Consider the following 18,410-nt stretch of genomic DNA (forward strand, 5'->3'; position numbering starts at 1 on the left):
AAAAGGAACTCACCTCATCAATATCTCAGCCGAGTCACAGGAGGTAAGAGAGGTAAGGGTGAGTTCATAATCAGAGCCGACTCAATATTTCATCACTTTACAGATCCATTTCGGCTCGGGCTTGGACAGTTTTGCTGACTGGGAACTCACGCTAAAAGACTTTTGAGGGTAACATTCAGCAGCATGATTCTTTCAGTCAAAACATTGCCGGTCTCTGGAGGTTTTTTGATGCTGTACGGGGATGTTTATTGCACAGCCTGGATGCAGATACACCACAAAAACTTATTAACAGATAAATAATGCAGCATAAAAAGCTCAGTGCAGTGTATTAACTGTCAAAACAGATTATGTTGACATTCACCAGCGGAATTACCGCACATTGAATCTCAGTATACGCTACAACTTTGATAAGAGCGAGTACTTCACATTCGAAAAGGTCAAAGATTAACAAGTGAAACTGGATTCTGTGTCTGTGTGGGTGAATAGGAGTGTGTAATCGATACACACACAGTTATGGACTGTTGGAAACTAGTCTGCCTTAGGGTGAGTAAGAAAGCAAAACTACACAGTGCAAAGGTGGGAGAGGGGTTGTGTGGTCGATAGTGATATGTGATCACGGTGGTGCGGATGTGGTGTTAAGAAAGACTAGGCTGGAGGTGGATACGACCCTGAAATGAGAGGCAAATAATGATCCTGGCATCCCTGCAGTTCAGGTACACACCATAACCTCTGCCTGCATGCACACTGCCTTCCCTGTGTGTGTGAGTGTGTGTGTGTGTGTGTGTGTGTGCTCAGAGGCAATGCAACAGTGCTGAAGGGGGGGGCTGGTGTTGTGGGGCGATTCCCAGCTGTCAGTCTGACCTGCAGGTTAGCCGCTGTACTTCTGCCTGACCGGCTGTAAAATTAGGAGCAAACAAGGTGCTCTTTAAAAACAAGGGCTAGCATCCAAAGCTGTGTCTCTCTGGGGTAAATAATTCATATTAAAAACATCACTCACAAAAGCACTAAAAATACGCCCAGGGCTCTGAAGACTCAATGATGTGCCAAGCAAGGGAAGGCTTGAATAAAAAGCACACATCGGGAAGAGGGAAGGCAGGATCCTCTCACTTTGAGGTGTGTTGATGTAATCTCCAACCTTAAACTAATCCTCCTGTTCTGGAAATAAGTGCATATAGTAATGTGCATGAACCCCCCCCCCCCCATGTTGAATTCTTTCTTTTATCACTTAAGATTGGATATACTCTTTATATATATTCTCCACTTAAAGCTGGGTCACTGAGCTTGCAGTGACTATTTCTCAATGAGTCACACCAAAATTAGTTTTTTTTTTCCACACACAGCAGCGTGCCTTTTCAATCTCATTTTAAAAAGATGCCATGGGCTTTTGCTGTGCTCTAAAGAAATATAGCAGGCTGTTATTTTGCCTCTGAAGAACATACCCAGAGGAAGAGTAGACAGAGGGGGAATGTTGATCTCACAACAATCCCTCTTTGTGTATAAAACAGCCTTTCTACTTGCAAATGGATGAGGTTTGAATCAGTGAAATGTTTAGAGAACAACTGAAGGAAGGTAATGGAGCTTCTGAAAGTCCAAATATGAATCAAGCATAAAAAAACAAGAGCACACTACAACCATTTATTCTGTTTAGAGGACATAAGTCAGTGTTATACTTTACAAATGCTATATGTAGCTATCTGTGCCCCAGTGAAATAGGTCAATAGATTGTGTGTGTGTATGTCTAATCTAGGATCAGATGGTGTTCTCATCCAGGGCTATTAATGTGCTGATCCACTAATTGGGAGAGCTTGCTCTCTTAATGCAATGGCCTTCTAAATGTGTCCGTCCCAGTAATTTAATAATGGCCATTTCATGCTACTCTGACTTTTCAAACAGCTTGCTCGGGGCAGCTACAGGGACCGGTTATTGATCGAAACTCTGAGGCTGCCTGGCCTCGGCTGTGGGTGAGAGAGGCTGATCAGTCTGCTTCCCAGAGTCCAGATGCAACCACAACCACCAACCCCCCCCCCCCCCCCCCCCCTCCCTTTTTCCTTTTCTCCACATGCTACTCATAAACACACAAACACCAAGCCTAAAACGCACAAAAGAACAAGTGCGTTCTCACCCGTAAATTAGCATTTTCCGCTGCGATCGCCTGCATCAGTCGACCACAGATGAGAGCTTGAAAGGGAAAAGAAAGAAGATATTCTGGTGGAAATGTCACAGAAGCACGAAATAAAGACACAGGACCTCTTGAACAGCCCTCTCACTCTCTCACCTCCATGCACAGCTCTGTGTACGGTCACTAGGGCCTGTGTCGGCTCCTGTATCTGAGGAGTAATGAGGAGCGGGCCGAGGAGGAGAGATAAGAGGAAGAGTGATGGGGGTCAGGCTGCAGCGTCGCTGGCAGCCCTCACGGACCTCACACACCCGCCTCCTCCTCCCCCCTCCGACAGGCTGTCCAGGACTCCGTTTGTTTGCACAAGGTGATAAATAATTTGGCCTGAGCTGACATGGATTAATGTGGCCCTTAGCCCCCTTTTTCTTCCCTCTGCATTTGGTCACTCAAATGATTGGCTCCTTAAACCGGCTCTCGCTGAATGGCCGAAATGCATGAAATTCTTATCAACTTTCAAAGCCAGGGCCCACGCACTGACCCTGCTGTTACAAAGAGCCTATCACAGATCTCAAGGAGGCTTTCTTATATCTATAGCAGCGCCTTGGACCTGTTCCCCACAGGCATTTACAAGAATTTCTAGCCGAGTTTTGTTGCTCCCAGAGTGCACCTTGAAATGTTTTCTTCTCCAATTAGGAACATTTGGAATACTTAGTTCTGAGTTTTTTCAACAGGCAGAGGAAATAATTTAAATAGAAGGAAATAAATGGAGGGAAAAACAATACTCCATTAGAAACTCACAGAGGGAATACTGATTAATGTGATGAACATAAACTGTAGGGCTTTATAGTGCTGCAATTTATAGTACAAAATTACTACTTGCACATGCAGTTGGAGTGGCAATGACCACAGCACAGTGTAAGGGTTTGATTAAATGTTTGATGCGCTGCCATTATAATCAAACACCCTTAAAGCAATGATGACAGGAAGCAGGTGACAATGGGACAGGGAGCTATGTTGTGTAAGCTAATCAAACTCGTAATTATAAGCACTTGAAATAATTCAAACTGTGCACTCAAGGCAGAAGTTCTTCATGCGATGGATTTAGAGCATTTGGCCTCATTATGTTGAAAGTCCTTGTGTCGTTTGGGGCAGAAATGACAAAACCTCCACACTCTACAACAACACCATCGCACTCATCCTCTGAACAAACTTATCTTATCCCACTCAGCAAATTAAAATGTGTTGTCTTGTCCTCTCCCCACTTTCCTCGTCTTTACTGGGGTGTTTCTTCCCAAACTTCATTATTAGAAGCTCTTTAGAATATCTAAGATGTTTCTTGTTTCAATAATTAAACAGTGTACAGCTAAGGGCTCTCGTTCTAACTCTAAATGTGCATGCCCTATGGCCTTTATCTTTGATCTTTCATGCTACATAGTGTGCTTTTTGCACATTTTTAACTAGAACAAGAAACACTCGTGCTGCAGTATCCTTCCTCCCTCTCTCCCACTTGCTCTCACTCTCTCCCTCTCTCTGGTACATCAAGTGGGATGTTTTGCTGTTTGTACCATGCAGTTTGCTCATGTATGATGCACCATGATGGACTCATACACTGACTCTGCATGTACAGAAATAGTCACAGGATTTGCATACTGAGTGGGAAGGTGTCCATGAGTGTTGCTGAGGCCAGTTTGTTCTTGTGTTTGAATATGTTGAGGACAGTGTGTATTTGTGTGCGTGACAGACATACTCATCCCGACCAAGATTCTTCACACACACACACACACACACACACACACACACACACACACAAAAAAAAAACACAACAAAAACAGATTCCTTGTCTGCAAGTTCGTGCTCAAAGTACAGCGCAAAATGCGTGCCTCTCGGATGCCCAATCCCACAATAGCCACAAATTGACACTGACATGCCCTGAGTCAAGTGTTAGCTCAAAAAAGGACTTCTGTCCTGTTGAATTTGACAGCAAATGAGAAAACGGCAAATAAGAAGGCACCAAATCTACAGCACACGGCCCTTTAAAAATGTCACAGCAGCCTTAGTTTTGCATTTTAAGCACGTTGTAGCTTTTTACACCAACCTCTTGTACTGTATGTCTTAAATACATTGATTCATATCCACCTGTTAACAACAGCAACATCAGCAGCCGCTACACCAGCTTTCAATGAGGCAATCAGACAGGATTTAGTTTATAAGACACATATCATAACACAGCTACAAAGCAGTTTACAACGAGGGATTAAAGAAGGGAAGAAACACATTGAGATAGGATGATCAAATGCTCGAGAATAATAAGACAGACTGCATTAAGAGAGTCATAAATCTTAGCCCAGAAACCCAATTAAAAGCCCATTTATAATTTTCAATGTCTTCTTAATTAGCATGCATGCAGCATGGTTTACATTTGACCACATTCTTACCGGCGTGTTGTGTAACTGTCTTTAGAAGAAGACATTCTTACTTAATATCCATTTTGTTTTTAGTTCAGAACCTTTTTTTTCTAGCAGTAGATCGTCATTGTAACACCAGTTTCTCTCTTGAATGTGTTTTTTTTTCTTCTCTAATGTCAGGTGTTGTTTTACAGCATTAGCCAGAGTGCCCCATGACATCATTGTTTGCTTCCAGGCTTAAGCACACTGTAATTAACATTAAGTAGCCCCCCTGTCCTCACCTTTTCCTCCTAACCCTGCCTCTGTCCGCCTGTGTCTGTATCTCCTGCTCTTTCTTTTTCAATCTCTGTATTTTGACTGTGAACTGGCTGCAGCGCCGAAACAGCAGGCCCACACAGACCAAAGCGCAAGCGATGGTGGATTAGTCTGTTGAATTATTCAAAGCCAAATTCCCCATTGAAATGTGTAAAAGGTCCCTTGCTGGGTTTAAAAACAGAGAGTACAGTTGGAGCTGACAACAAAAGGTTCAACTTCAAATAAAAAAAGGCCCCCTTCACGTTCCCTCATTTGCATTGCAAGCTATTCATTTTAACATCCGACTTTTGTTCCGACTTTATGGCAAACATTTTTAATCATGTTGAAAAAGCAATGATTTTCTCGGGGTCCTATGTTGTTGACTAGTTTGACACACAAAGCAAAACAATTAACACCACAGGGTGCTTTAGAAAAGTCTATTTCTGTGCACTTTTTTCCCCCCACAAGTTTCTAACAAGATGCTGATGGTAAAATCTTGTTAAAGTAAACGTGCAAAGCCTCGCCATGTTTCATGGCATGATGCAACACTGAGCCAATGTTTCCTAAATAATTGTTCAGAGAAGACAGTGTTCATTCAGCTCAACACAAAAAAACAAGATCTACAATGTATACTGCATGTAGTGATGGACAAGTGGACGTTTTTTTAGACACAGCCTCTGAGAACTCCATTACCTTGTGTCCATAGTTGGACGCTTTATATTGTGGCGTTGTTCAGGGTTTTATCCTCCATTATGAGGGGACAATGCAACACCTGTGAACACACATGCCCAGAGGAAAACTAAATCCACTAGACTACTGTATGAAAAAGTGTATACCTCCAATGAGGCGTTTGTGCATGTGTGTGTGTTTGTGTGTGTGTGGATGTTCTATAGGGGTGAAGGGAAGGTGGTGTACCTTGATGAGCGAGACGAGATGGAGGCAGTACTTCAAAGCAGAAGGAACGAGCAATTCTGTTTATGTGTATCAATATATGTGGAGTTTCCCCATTGAGCTTTCCTTACACTGCTGTACCTGCCCACTGGCCTATGCATTTATCTCTCTCGCCTGGTGTGTATCACAGTGATGGGGAAGGGGGGAGACAGATGTATGAACATTTAGCCTCTTTTTCTCAGGCAAGTATACATTAAAAGAAAAAACAGAATTTAAGCGGCAGTTCTTCAGGTGCCTCCTGCATACCTCAGAGACCATATGAACCTGTACAATGTGCACAGACTCCTGCTTATGTCCTATTATGCCCTAAGAACGGCAGACATTGCATGTCATCTGTTCGCATGGAAATATGTAAAGGGGGTAAATATGGATTTATGTCGAGGAGCGGCCGCACCATCAAAGCATCACACTCCGATGCCAGTGGTGGAGTTCAATAAGCTGGAGAGATGAAAGCTAATGAAAGGCAAACACGAGAAGGGTGTTGGAAGGAGGGAGTGGGTGAGTGAGTGAGGTAAGGCGGGTGAGAGCAAGTGAGCGAGCAGGGGAGGAATACAGACGACTGGAGATGTTGTCTGGTGTGGTCCAATCAAGCCACAGGATATAACAGTAGTCAATACGGGGAGATGAAAGGGATCTCGATATGGAGGCTGTGTGGTCTGAGGGAGGACCCCGTGCATGTGTGAGCCTTTATGTGTGTGTGTGAATGGGTGCATGGGTGCCAATGTGATATGTGCTGGTGCCAAGCTTGCCAAGCTTTCTATACTGTAATACCATCAGAAACACATGCCTACTACTCTGTCTGTTTCACATTATAGATGTTTCCTACAGGGTCCCATGGGTGCAGTACACTATGTTCCAATCAAGCCGCCTTAGATCATACCTATCTACACTACAGCGACGGCGTGGCGTGGCTGTGTTTGCAAATCAGCCAGACAAGAGGGAACACAGTGTAAGAACAGACTCATATGAACAATTTGATTAGCATTTTGCCATTACTTCTCAGTCTTTATTGAAGGTAGCAAGCTGCGTGATTGCACACCTCCTCCCAGACTTTCATCCTGTGCATTAAAGCTACAGCGCAGTATGAGTCATGTGCTGGGGCCGATAAGGACAGGCCTGGGATACAAAGTAGCTCGCTGTTAAAGTTGTGGTGTTTTTGTGAGTGAATAATGCATGCATTTCAGTCTTAGCTGAGCTAATGGCACACAGGCACTCATTAGCTATTTCTGGCTAAGTTTCAGGATTTGGCCCATAAGCCCTTAAGTGTATGTGTCATTGACGAGTCAAATCCAGCCTCCAGTCCTCTGCTGAAAGATTTCATGTATATGCATCTAAAGGGTGTGCGTCACACCCTTTAGATGCATATACATGAAATGCACAAGTAACATTCAAATCAACCATCCACACTTTTTTTCCTGCTATCTCTGCTCAGTGTATCCTAAAGCCAAGGGAATTAAATCGTGGATCACATTTGGCAACATGTAAGTCTGTATTTCTCACACACAAATGAGGTAACTCTACTCACATTATCTCTGCTACACCTACACTGTTGTTAACTGCTGATTGGGTAAAAAGTGTTCTGGGGCTCGGGGAGCAGACTTTAGACAGCACCTGTGGAGAAACAATGGTGGTTTGTGTTGGAAAAAAAAAGAAAAAACTCTCTAAAATCAGTGCTAGAATTTGTTCTTTGATTCTCCTGCAAGGTGCATACATACCTTTTTACTGAGTGGACAATTTCTAGCGTGAAGATGACCAGTGTTTGAATTGGCTTTGTTTAAAAAGAAAAAAAAAAAACAGCTTTAAAAACCCCACTGACAAGTACAGTGCTCATTAATTCATATAGACCTATTTACAGTAAAACTGCAGGTTTTATCAAATGTAGTAGTCTCCTCCATAATGATCAAAACTTACACACTAAAAAGCTTACGACACAAAAACATACTCTGACTATGCATTCATCCTCGCACAATGATGAAAGACAGTGCATGATGGGTTGTCTCTACATACATTATGTCATTCAACTGTAACATGATTGTATGAACATGCACAATCATCGACATTAGATGAACAAGGAGTTCAGATCGGGTTGTCTTGGATGCTTCAGTATGCAGTATGAAATTGACAGGAGAGTCCCTGTGAGTCATAGCTCTGCTTTTCTCTAATTGGGGAGATCAGATCATCTCTGCCTATTAATGTATGACTAATTACCTGACCAGAGATATTACTGCTACAAGTTTGCAGGTAAGCTTTCCTGCCAGGGTCACTGCCTCGGCAGGAGTCTTCCTCTCCTCTCATTACCACAGTAATGAAGTTATGCTTTCCCCGTCTTTTTCTTCTCCTGTATCTCGAGTCATGCTCGTCTAGCGCTGGGTCAGTGTGCTGGTGCAGGGATCTGTGTAACATCTCTGCCTGTCATGGCTTTTATTCAAAAGGAAAACTATTGGGAGGGAAAATGAAGGCCACGCGGGAGTGTCAAAAGCTGCAGTTCATCCAATAGCCACTATAGAGGGCTGGCTCAAAAAGAGAGTGAGTCACCATCAGACTCTTTACAGAACTACACGTGTACAGCCTGGTCCATGAACTGTTGGTCTCTCCACATTTTCTCCTCAACAACAACTTTAAGGTGGATTACTCTTTTTTACAAATGGACTATGTTGATTATATTAATGCATGCTTAATTAGGGGTATGGTTTGCATTGAGTGACAGATGGGTGTTACTTGCTGTCTGCTAGCTGTTACCTAACCTCATTCCTGCACTGGGTATAGCTTCTCAGCCAGTCAAGTGTTTCTTACGCATTGTTCTGTTTCTGTTGGCAAGTTCACTGGAGTCTGGATTCTTGTGGGCATTTCCTACAAAGAAGTCAGCAGGCTGTACTGACATGCAGAATGATTTGTTTAAGTAACCTGGTTCCTTTCATTCACCTGCTGCTCTCACGCCAACAAAATGCATGCAAGCAAGCTGCTAGGTACATTTTGTACGGTTTTTGCTGTTGTTTTAGGTTCGCAACTCTGGTTTGATCAAGCAACCTATACAATCAGATTCTCTGGTCAACACAATGGTTGATCTAATTAGACTGATACGAATAAGCCTTGGCCTTTGACTGGGTAGCAAGATAACATTTGCCAACCTCTAGATGTTCCACTTCATCCTTTTATTTAATGAGACAGTTACATGAAAAAGATCAATGGACAATAACTAATTTCTTGTAGTACTCATGAGTCACATTGAAATGTCGATAGGGAGCATACAGCACAAACGGAACCCGGGAATCTGCTGTTGTTGTTGTTGTTGTTGTTGTTGTTGTCCACCAACTCATGCACGGTTATTGAGCGGAACGGTAATGCGCATGTGACGATATGTTCAATGACAGAGAAGAGACTGCTTTCAAAAGTTTGCAATATGGAACCCATTTTCAAAACTTTGAATATTCATGCACCCTTAACGCCACTGTCATGTCAACAAACAGCCATAACATCACTGTGACGTCACTGTTTCAAATAGGATTCAAGTTTAGCACTTTTTTATTCATTCAAGACATAAAACATGTCCTTCACCAATGGTGCACTTTGTTTATTTGATTTAAAAAAAACACTTGCTACTCCCCCTTTGGGCACAGAAAAGTATTTGACTTGTTTTACGACTCCTGCAGGCTGATGACTCGGTCACATTGTATAAAAGGTGGATCATTCATAACAAGGATCGTCAAAGACAGCCGCATAATTTACAGACACTGACAGGCCTCTGACATCATTTACACAGCAGTAACCGTTATTAGACTAAATGTTCATGGCAACACAGATTGCCTATTAACAGAAGAATAGTGTGCTTTATTGTTATGTTGCAGCATGTGTGAGTATTTGTGAGTTTGTTGGCTCAGGGCCAAGGAACCTGTTATTTGGGCTGCCTCTGTTTTTCTTTTTTTTCTCTCTCTCTCTCCCTAACTCTTTCGCTCTACTCCTCTCTCTTCCTCGGCTGCCAGGCATTTGAGAACTGGGGTACTTTTACACATAGTTAAACCCTGAACAGTCCAAAACTCAGCCTGCAGGCGCACAGCCTCACACTTCTGGATCAGGATAACAGGACTGCCATCTGCTGGTCACACACGGGACTGTTCTTTTTTTTTTTTTTTTAATCACAGGCAAGGAAGTTGGGAGGAGGGGTGATCTCTCAAAACAAAATGTTAAAGTCATCACTGCTGACATGTTAGAAGACTGGTGTCAGAGTCTGAAAACTCCCTGTCAATCAGACCAAACTTTCTTCATGTGATCAGATGCCTGTATTATTTGAATATCACGAGGCTCTTCAATGTCTTTGAAAAAAAAAAAGCATCAGAATCTTAAGTGGCAAAGTTACTTAAAGTAAGTGAATTCAAAAAAAGGCACCTGTATTTTTATGACAATCACTGCTCTGATCTGAATCTTAAAGGGGTCAAATCTTGTGGATCATAACGTAAGAGTGGGTAAAGTCTGCATGTAATTTATGGAGACTTTCTATTATCCATCAATAAGCAAACATCTTGCTATATAAGTATAGCAAACTTCCCTTAAGAGGCAGAAACTTCAAACTGACTTATTGTTGAACAGCTGTCTACACTGGAATAGTGGAAGAGACAAACTGATGGACCTACAAACATGTATGGAAGCATACACAGACACAAAAACAAAAGACACCTAATAAAAACTTAGTAGCAGTTGCAATGCTAAGAATAACGTACGAAATAGACGATTTCTGTCTCTGTCTTTCAGTATTTTAAATATTTGTCTTCAAGTGTCTTCACCATTTCTAAACCAAGAAAGCAGTGCACCAAGAATCACAAAAGCCTCGGGGCAGAGGCTGGATGTTCCTCTCAGCTGAATATGCATCACTCCCCCTGCATTGTTAGAAACCACCGGACCGTGCATTAGTCTTTGCCCTCTTCGCCACCAACAAAAACACATCTTTGCCTCTTTGCTTCTCCTTAATCACAACTGACCAAAGGAAGGGTGGCGAGCAAGAGGAGGGAGAAGGAGAGAGAGAGAGAATTTGGATGAGATGAGGGAGGTGGGTGGGGCGAAGCTTTTGGACCCTCATTTACCCTGTCAGCCCTCCTAGCAGGGGATAGTGTTCAGGATCTATTGATCACAACCCAGTGGAGCAGTAATCCTACAGACTTGATTGATTCCGACTGTTGCCTAGGCCTCACTGCTCTGCCCAATCCCCCTTCTTGCCTCTGTACTACTCCCAATCCCTCGGTCTCCTCCCCTCCATCGCTCATAAAGCGTTGATATGCATGACGGCCGTGGGGCCCCATGAAGGAGGGAACCGGGGAGGATTGGAGGGATGGGATACAGGGCATTAAATATGTGTACACTGCAACAGGAAATAGCTGGCAAGGTGACGGGTGCCTTGACACGAGACAGGGCCCCGAGGTGTCTATGAGCTGCCTGCCCCCCTGATATGTCTCTAGCGCTCTGTCTCGCCAAAAGTGATGAGTCAACGGCTTCACACTCGCTCTCCTCTGGCTGCTCAGCGGAAGAAAAGTTTTGTCATTACTAATTAGGGAATGGATGGACTTAATGAATTTTTAGGTTAGCTTTTCGTTTGTATACTTTTTTTATACAAAAAGAATAAATTAGTTGAAATAAAGTCTGTGATTAATAATTATTGATTAAGTCAATTGAAACAGAAATGGAAAAACATCTGCCTTGGCCAAGCAAAGCTCTGTGTTGTCTTCGTCCATGAAGTGTTAAATATATAGTATCTGGTCTTTTTTTATTGGGATGAAAACCCAATCTGTGGGAGAAAGACCGGTTGAGGCTAGGTTATGTCAAAACCTGTTTAACATTTAGGCTACCTACACTTTGTATGGACGCTTTATAGAACAGGAGACATTCCTGCAACAATGTATTTTCTTTGCTTTTGACGATCTCTTTCACTTGTAGGAAGAAACTCAAGTAGCAAGCTGCCAAAGCACGTACTACAAGCTTCTTTGTTGGTTACGACTTCCTTAACCTTGAACCATTGGACATTCTTTACAATACTTTCGAAGCAGTTTGACTTCATTGAGTTGGACATTGAACACAGATTCAACCCATTAAACGATTTTAACTGTGTAAGGACTAACATTATATTCCCACCCTCATAAAGTGGACTGCTTTTTCTTTCCTGTTGTATCAAAGATCATCTCCTGCTTGGCTCCATCCATTTTTAAATGATGAAAGGAAATACTGAAGAAAATACATTAATAATCACTATATATTGTTGACAGCATAAGTCATGTGACAGAATTGACTCAAGATTGAGATCAGAACATGGAATATCAGAAAACAGCAAAAGTGCAACTCAAAGAGACGAATATATAAGTGACCTCAAGGAGAAAGCCATCCCAGCTGGAGGGTAAGAAAAACAATCTAAACGAGCATTTATAGGAATAAAAAAAAAAAACATTCTATGAGTTTTTGCTATTTTAAAACTGCTTGGCTAGAACAGCTGTATGTAAGGACATTTTTATCACACTTTGTTGTCCTGTCTAATGCAATCTACCCATATTAGTGTTATTAAGCCTGCTTGCACCATGATAACGATGTATTCATAATAGTCAGTGTTTATGCAATAGTGGCCACATTGCTTCCGTAGTTAAGCCTAGAAGTGTTTTTGGGACCCCTCAGAAGGTTTTTGGGACCACTTTTCAGAGCGGCTGACAGCTGCGCGGGGAGCTGGCTCAATCCTGTGAGTCTCGCTGGCAGCGGCCTGCGCCAGAATGGAGGCTGGCTCAGCCGAGCACAGCCACACACACACTACAGATAGGGCAGCAGATAAGGGTACCCATCGTTACACCCCAGCATGGTAAAATCACAGACAACCATGGGCAGAGAAACAGGACACAACCACACACACACACACAATACAGAAATCACATTAGGAAGATTTTAGAACTCCACAAAGAGAGATAATTCACTGCATTCACAAATTGGGCTCAGGACGGGAAACCTCTATGGTTGTTTTAATGTTAAACTGCTTTAGGCTACAATTCAAAAAAGTTACAAATCTAGCAGGATACTTCTATTTCACAACTCATTTTTCAATATTAGAAAGTCAAAACGGATATCGGCCAATATAAAATAACCTATTTGTTTATTTATTTTCTACAGTTAGTCAATTCCATGCTAACGTTACCGTTAGCGAGGAATCCGTATCATGTTGAGTATAAAAAGGTAAGATAAGCAAATAATCAATTGAATGCCACCATTAGACAACAACTAGGTTGTTGTTAGCATTTCAGGTAACCATTTGTTTTATTATTACTGTCAAACAGTAATGTGAAACTCTAATGTTAGCTGTTCTCTACCAGGTGGAAAATCAATAATTTCCCCCTTGAATATTATACCATGGTTCCTCTTGATTTTAACTTTACAACTGATCACTGCATGCAACACAAATACTTTAATACGGTATGTAAGCTTGCCGCCCACAATGAAATCTGCACAATGGTGGTGCCATTTAAACATGGTGAATTCAGAAAAATAAATTTAACTAAAGAAACATGTTTAAGTCAATCCAGAAACTGTAAACTCAAAAGTAGATGTTTGCCAAAAACGGCAAAATGAACCTAATCACTGAACCCCTTGGATAACATAACAGCAGTTAGTCCTATACAGTACTTAAAGACAGAGACATTACATGTTGTCCTTGTCATAAATGTTAAAATGAATGATTGAACCTTGCCTTGCATGGTTGATGTTCATCATAGTTAAAATGTACAGCCTGAACATTGGCAGTGCTTACGCTAGCTAGCTTTAAAGAGCTAGAATAAAACCTACAAGGGCTTTATCATTTCATAGATATCATTTACATGGTTAAGTTGATGGTCCCATATGCTATAATGTTCCAATTCTGTGACATTGTTTCTGGAAGTAATGACACTCAATTAAAAAGCCATATTCAATGACATTTCTGAATCATTAGAGCCTTTTTGACATTTCAGAAGCCATTTTCTTTACCCTCTTATCATGCGTCTTTTTATTCAAGATGTACCACAATTATTTTTTCCTTTTTACTCATTGTGTCAGTTTGGTCATGGAGCCTGAGTCTTCAAGAAACATCAGTTTCTTTCTCCACCTGACTGACATCTTTCTCTCTGCAGACTCCTGCTCAGGTTGGTTTAGTGGTTTCATAATATTGACAGCTGGGCTGAGTTACTAAATCCTCAAAATCTGTCTTATTTTCCCTGCTTCTTCCTTCCTTTATATTTCCTCCTGTACAGTTTCCTCTAGACAGCTCCGCTTCTTCAACAATCCCACAGTTTTTTCTTCCATTACAATCTTTCAGTTTTGCCCCCCCCCCCCCCCCCCCCCCTCTTCCTGCCCTCTCAGAGGTTCTGGTATTAGGGGAATTCCTGAGGGGGATTTTCCCTGCTTTAGACTATCAGTATGGCCCTTAAAATCTGTCTACTGCCAGAGACACTAGTGCAGAGTATACACGCTAACACATGTTACACAGCATTAGAACTTTATAGTATCCATACACCAGTTAAACAGGCCTGTTTCTCTTTATCTGACTTTCCTAAGCACAGTATGAACCATTCTTGCAGTAGTGGGATTTCAGTATAGAGACATGATGATGTCTTTACCTGATGTTCTGTCCTCCAAGTTGAAACATACATTCATAAAAAGTAAAAATGACATCTTTCATTTGTTACTGGAAATTGGAGCAACATGAAAATGACATGCAAGTAAAGGTCTCTTTTGTCGTTGACTATGGTGAATTTAATTTACATCTCACAATAGTGATTTTATGTGACTTTATGCAGAGTTTTTTTCAGGCAGAAGCAGCCATACTAAAGAAAACAAACAGAAAAAAATCAGGATGGATTAAATGACAACAAATATTCACCATGAAGGAGTAGGCAACCTAAAATAAACATGGTACTAAATGTCTTACTGCAATTACAGTTAGTTCTTCAACTGTCGGGGCTCTGTACACACACACATGAAAAATATTGTAAGAACAACCAGCTTTAATGGTCAAGTCTTTGAGATCATCCCCAGTGTATATAGTCCTATTTCATTAAGTGTGACTACAAAACAGAAGTACTTGTGATTTTCCCTGAATAACAACATTGTAGTTAGAATACATGGCATAAGCTTGCTCTTAAAATCAAATAACCTAGCCACAAGTCTGCATAAAATTGGTCTAAATACAAAACATGACATTCATTTATATCAGTAAATCATGAAGCTATGAAGCCTTCTCCATGCAATTTGTGTAATGCATTAATCCAGAGTTGCCTGCATTTAAAAGCCTCTCTTTATCAGTGGTGCTCTGGACTTCTCTGGCTCTTTACTACCTGCCCATCTGGAAGAAAACTAAAGCTGCACAAAATAATGGACTGCTGTAGTTTGGATTCTGCCCAGATTAAGTCCATTGTGACGAGAAACAGAGACAAAGCAACATGTTTTGACCTTAACTCCGTGCCAAATTCTTCACTCCCAGTGGAACTACTGTACTGTCTGATCAAATAGCTGGAACAACTTTGTGTTGTTCTTACATATGCCCTGAAAAGTACAATTTCATGTGAGCAAACCTTGTTCATTATTTTAGACCAAATCTTCTTTAGTTGACATACATTTACAAATGTGGGTAACCATGGGAGAGTTCCGAAACATTTACTGGAACACTGACTGTAAGAATATATAGCTGGTCTAAACGGCAAGGCTTAAAATCTCCACTCAATTAGCACATTTTATTTTTCACAACACCTGCTGTAAATTGGCAGACGTTGGTTGCTAAGGGGATCCATAGTCACCATTGTCAGCTCTTTAAGAAGCTTGATTGTCAGTCTATTGCCCAAATATTTGCAAATGAATACAGACTCAGAAAGAAAGGACAGTAGAAAGACAGAGAGCCCCTCAGCAACTGATTTTTATGGCTGACAGCTGATGGTCACTCACTGCTAAAAGTGCTAACGAGGTGAGAGAATTTTCCACAAAAGCAAAACAGCACTTCAGCCTTCCTCTACCACAATAGCTGACTCCTCTCTTTCCTTTACAAAAAAAGCTCCACAGATGGATAAGCAACAGTTTTCGCAATTACTGATGTCTGGGTGTGGAAGGGTTTCGGATTGGCCTTTATAACAATGTCCTCCACAGATGTAGGCTCTCTTAAGTGCTGATTTATTGGAGTTTGGCATCTGCTCCATTTGCATGGGGTTAATCTCAAACGGTTAAAAAGGAGAACTCAACCCCCATGTGGCCTGAAAAACACAGTTTGAAATGCAAATGACAAACCCTTAGTTGCTACAAATTCAAAACCCCTCTTCAATACAGTAATTGTTACTGTTGCTGAAGCATGTAAAAATATATTGTTATAAAAAGGGAAAGATGGTAAATGAGGGTGGGATGAGTCTTGCTGGTGTGGTAATTTTTTTAAAGGCTGGAGAAAAAAACTAAAGATTCCTCAGTTCAGTAGTCTCACTCTTTTTGAACAACAAGCAGAGCATTGTGCTTTTTTTAATGCTGTCTCAGTGGACTTAATACTTGTTATTTTCTACCTCTCCTTTCTCCCTCGCTCGCTCCTTCCACCTCATATTCCCCATGCGCTGTCTGCGCTCTTGCATCTGTAATCACAACGTTACCTCATTGGGGGCTTTGCCTTTGTAGCCGGTGTGTATATGTGCATGTGAAGGTGCATGTTGGTGGTGTGTGTGTGTGTGTGTGTGTGTGTGTACACCGTGTATGCGTTTTATGAGGTTCTGCTGGGGGCTGTGAGGGGGCTTACCAGCAACACACTGGGTTTCAATGGGAACCCACACCACAGCTCTGCCAGTTCTTATCTCCTCCCATGCAGGATAGCAGTGGCATCAAGCCGGTGGCTTATTAGAGAAGCAGGGAACGTATTCCAAATACCCCGCTACACACACACACACACACACACACACACACACATACATTTACCACAGCGGTGTGTGGACCTATGTTTCCATCAAGGCCCATGGCAGGGCCCATGAGGAAAAAGTATGTCGAGGCACACAGTGAGTGTTTATCGCTTTTCTTTTGTGTTGATGATGCAAAAATAAATTGCGATTTGGAGAATGAACAACAGCAGGAGTAGAAGCCTCCCCACTTTATGTCAGCGGTGGAAGCACTCTGTTTTCCTTTAGGGTTGCACTTATGGTGATCAAGCAGAGAGAAAGAGTGCGGGAGCAAGCGAGACAGAGCAATAAGAAATACATTGTTTTTATATTGTTTCCTCTGACAGAAGAGATGGCATTAGCTGCGATTTTGCCGTTATTGCTGCCGCTGCGGGCTGAGGTGAAGTATTATTTGGGGAGTTAAATGGGTGGAATCTGGACATTACAGTTGTTACTCTATTCTGCTGTTGGTAATGCCTTCATTACCCACAACTGAGCAGAACCTCAGCCATTATGCCTTGGCAGGAAAAATAGTAATCACAGAATGAAAAGGCCAAGCAGGTCCTTTCAAAGACAACATCAGAGGCCCCGAACATAAACCTTGAGCATTTACCTGCAATCTAAAGCAATCTTACTTCATCTATTCTTCCTTCTGCCTCTCCACTTACTGAGGAGGCCTTTTTATCCTAAACTGTACGGCAGCAACAGGAGATGAATCTGTTTTATTTCATCACTGCCAACTGGGTTCAAGGTACTTTGTCTGTGTGATAACGAAGGCGAGAAGCACATGTATGAATGTGTAGCCTTGAAACGTGTGCATTAATCTTTGGATTTGACTTCCTGTGAATAAGTTGCCTTTTGTGCGTGTGTGTGTGTGTGTGTGTGTGTGTGTGTGTTTGTTTGTGAATGTGTGTGTGTGTGAGCGTGTCCGTGTGTGTGAGAAGATAATATTATGCATTTGCATGCAGTGCTTCAGTATGTCATTGATTTATAACCATGATGAAAGGTCAGTTCACCTTATTAAACAACACATAGGTATACTGCTGCATAGTATCGGATAACCATTAGAAGCCAATCTGTCCATTCCCTCTGTGACTGGAGGAGGCATTAAGGTCTTGGCTAAAAAACTGCATATAAATCAGCTTTAAATGAGTTTGTTCAGTATACATACCACCAGCTTATTTTGAACACTTGCCCTAAATTACAGGCTGTTGTACTTTCTGGATAATTCTTCTTATACCTTTTCTGATTTTGTACAAGCCTATTTACTGAAATGTATTTAACCGCTTCTTAGCATAAGTACGTTGCTGATTGTACTTGTTTCCAGCATCTAGCCCCAGAGTGGCTTTCAGTGACGACTCCCATGTCCACTTATTAACCTCATTATGTTAAGATTGTCAGTGAAGAGTGGACTTCAGCTGCATCTGAGACCGCCTGTCAGCGAGCATGGATTCTGTATTCGTCCAGTCACCTGTCTGACGTGGGTTCACCCACAACTCCCTTCGCACTCCATCTACTACTCCATCCGTTTCTCACTCTCATTGTGTCTTTCTCACTTATTTTGTCTGATTACACATTCTGTAAACTACATCCCTGCAGGCTGATTGCACATGCATTCCATCTTCAAGAGAGCAACGTCTACTCGTCAATCGCTTTGTTGTCTTCAGGCATTAGCATGTGTGTGGAACGTTCCTGGGCCCACTCCTAATCGAGTGAACGGAGACGGGGCCTCGCAGAGCTCAGATGTTGCTATTG

This window comes from Symphodus melops (genome assembly GCF_947650265.1).
Source record: "Symphodus melops genome assembly, chromosome: 19".
NCBI classification, from domain to species: domain Eukaryota; kingdom Metazoa; phylum Chordata; class Actinopteri; order Labriformes; family Labridae; genus Symphodus; species Symphodus melops.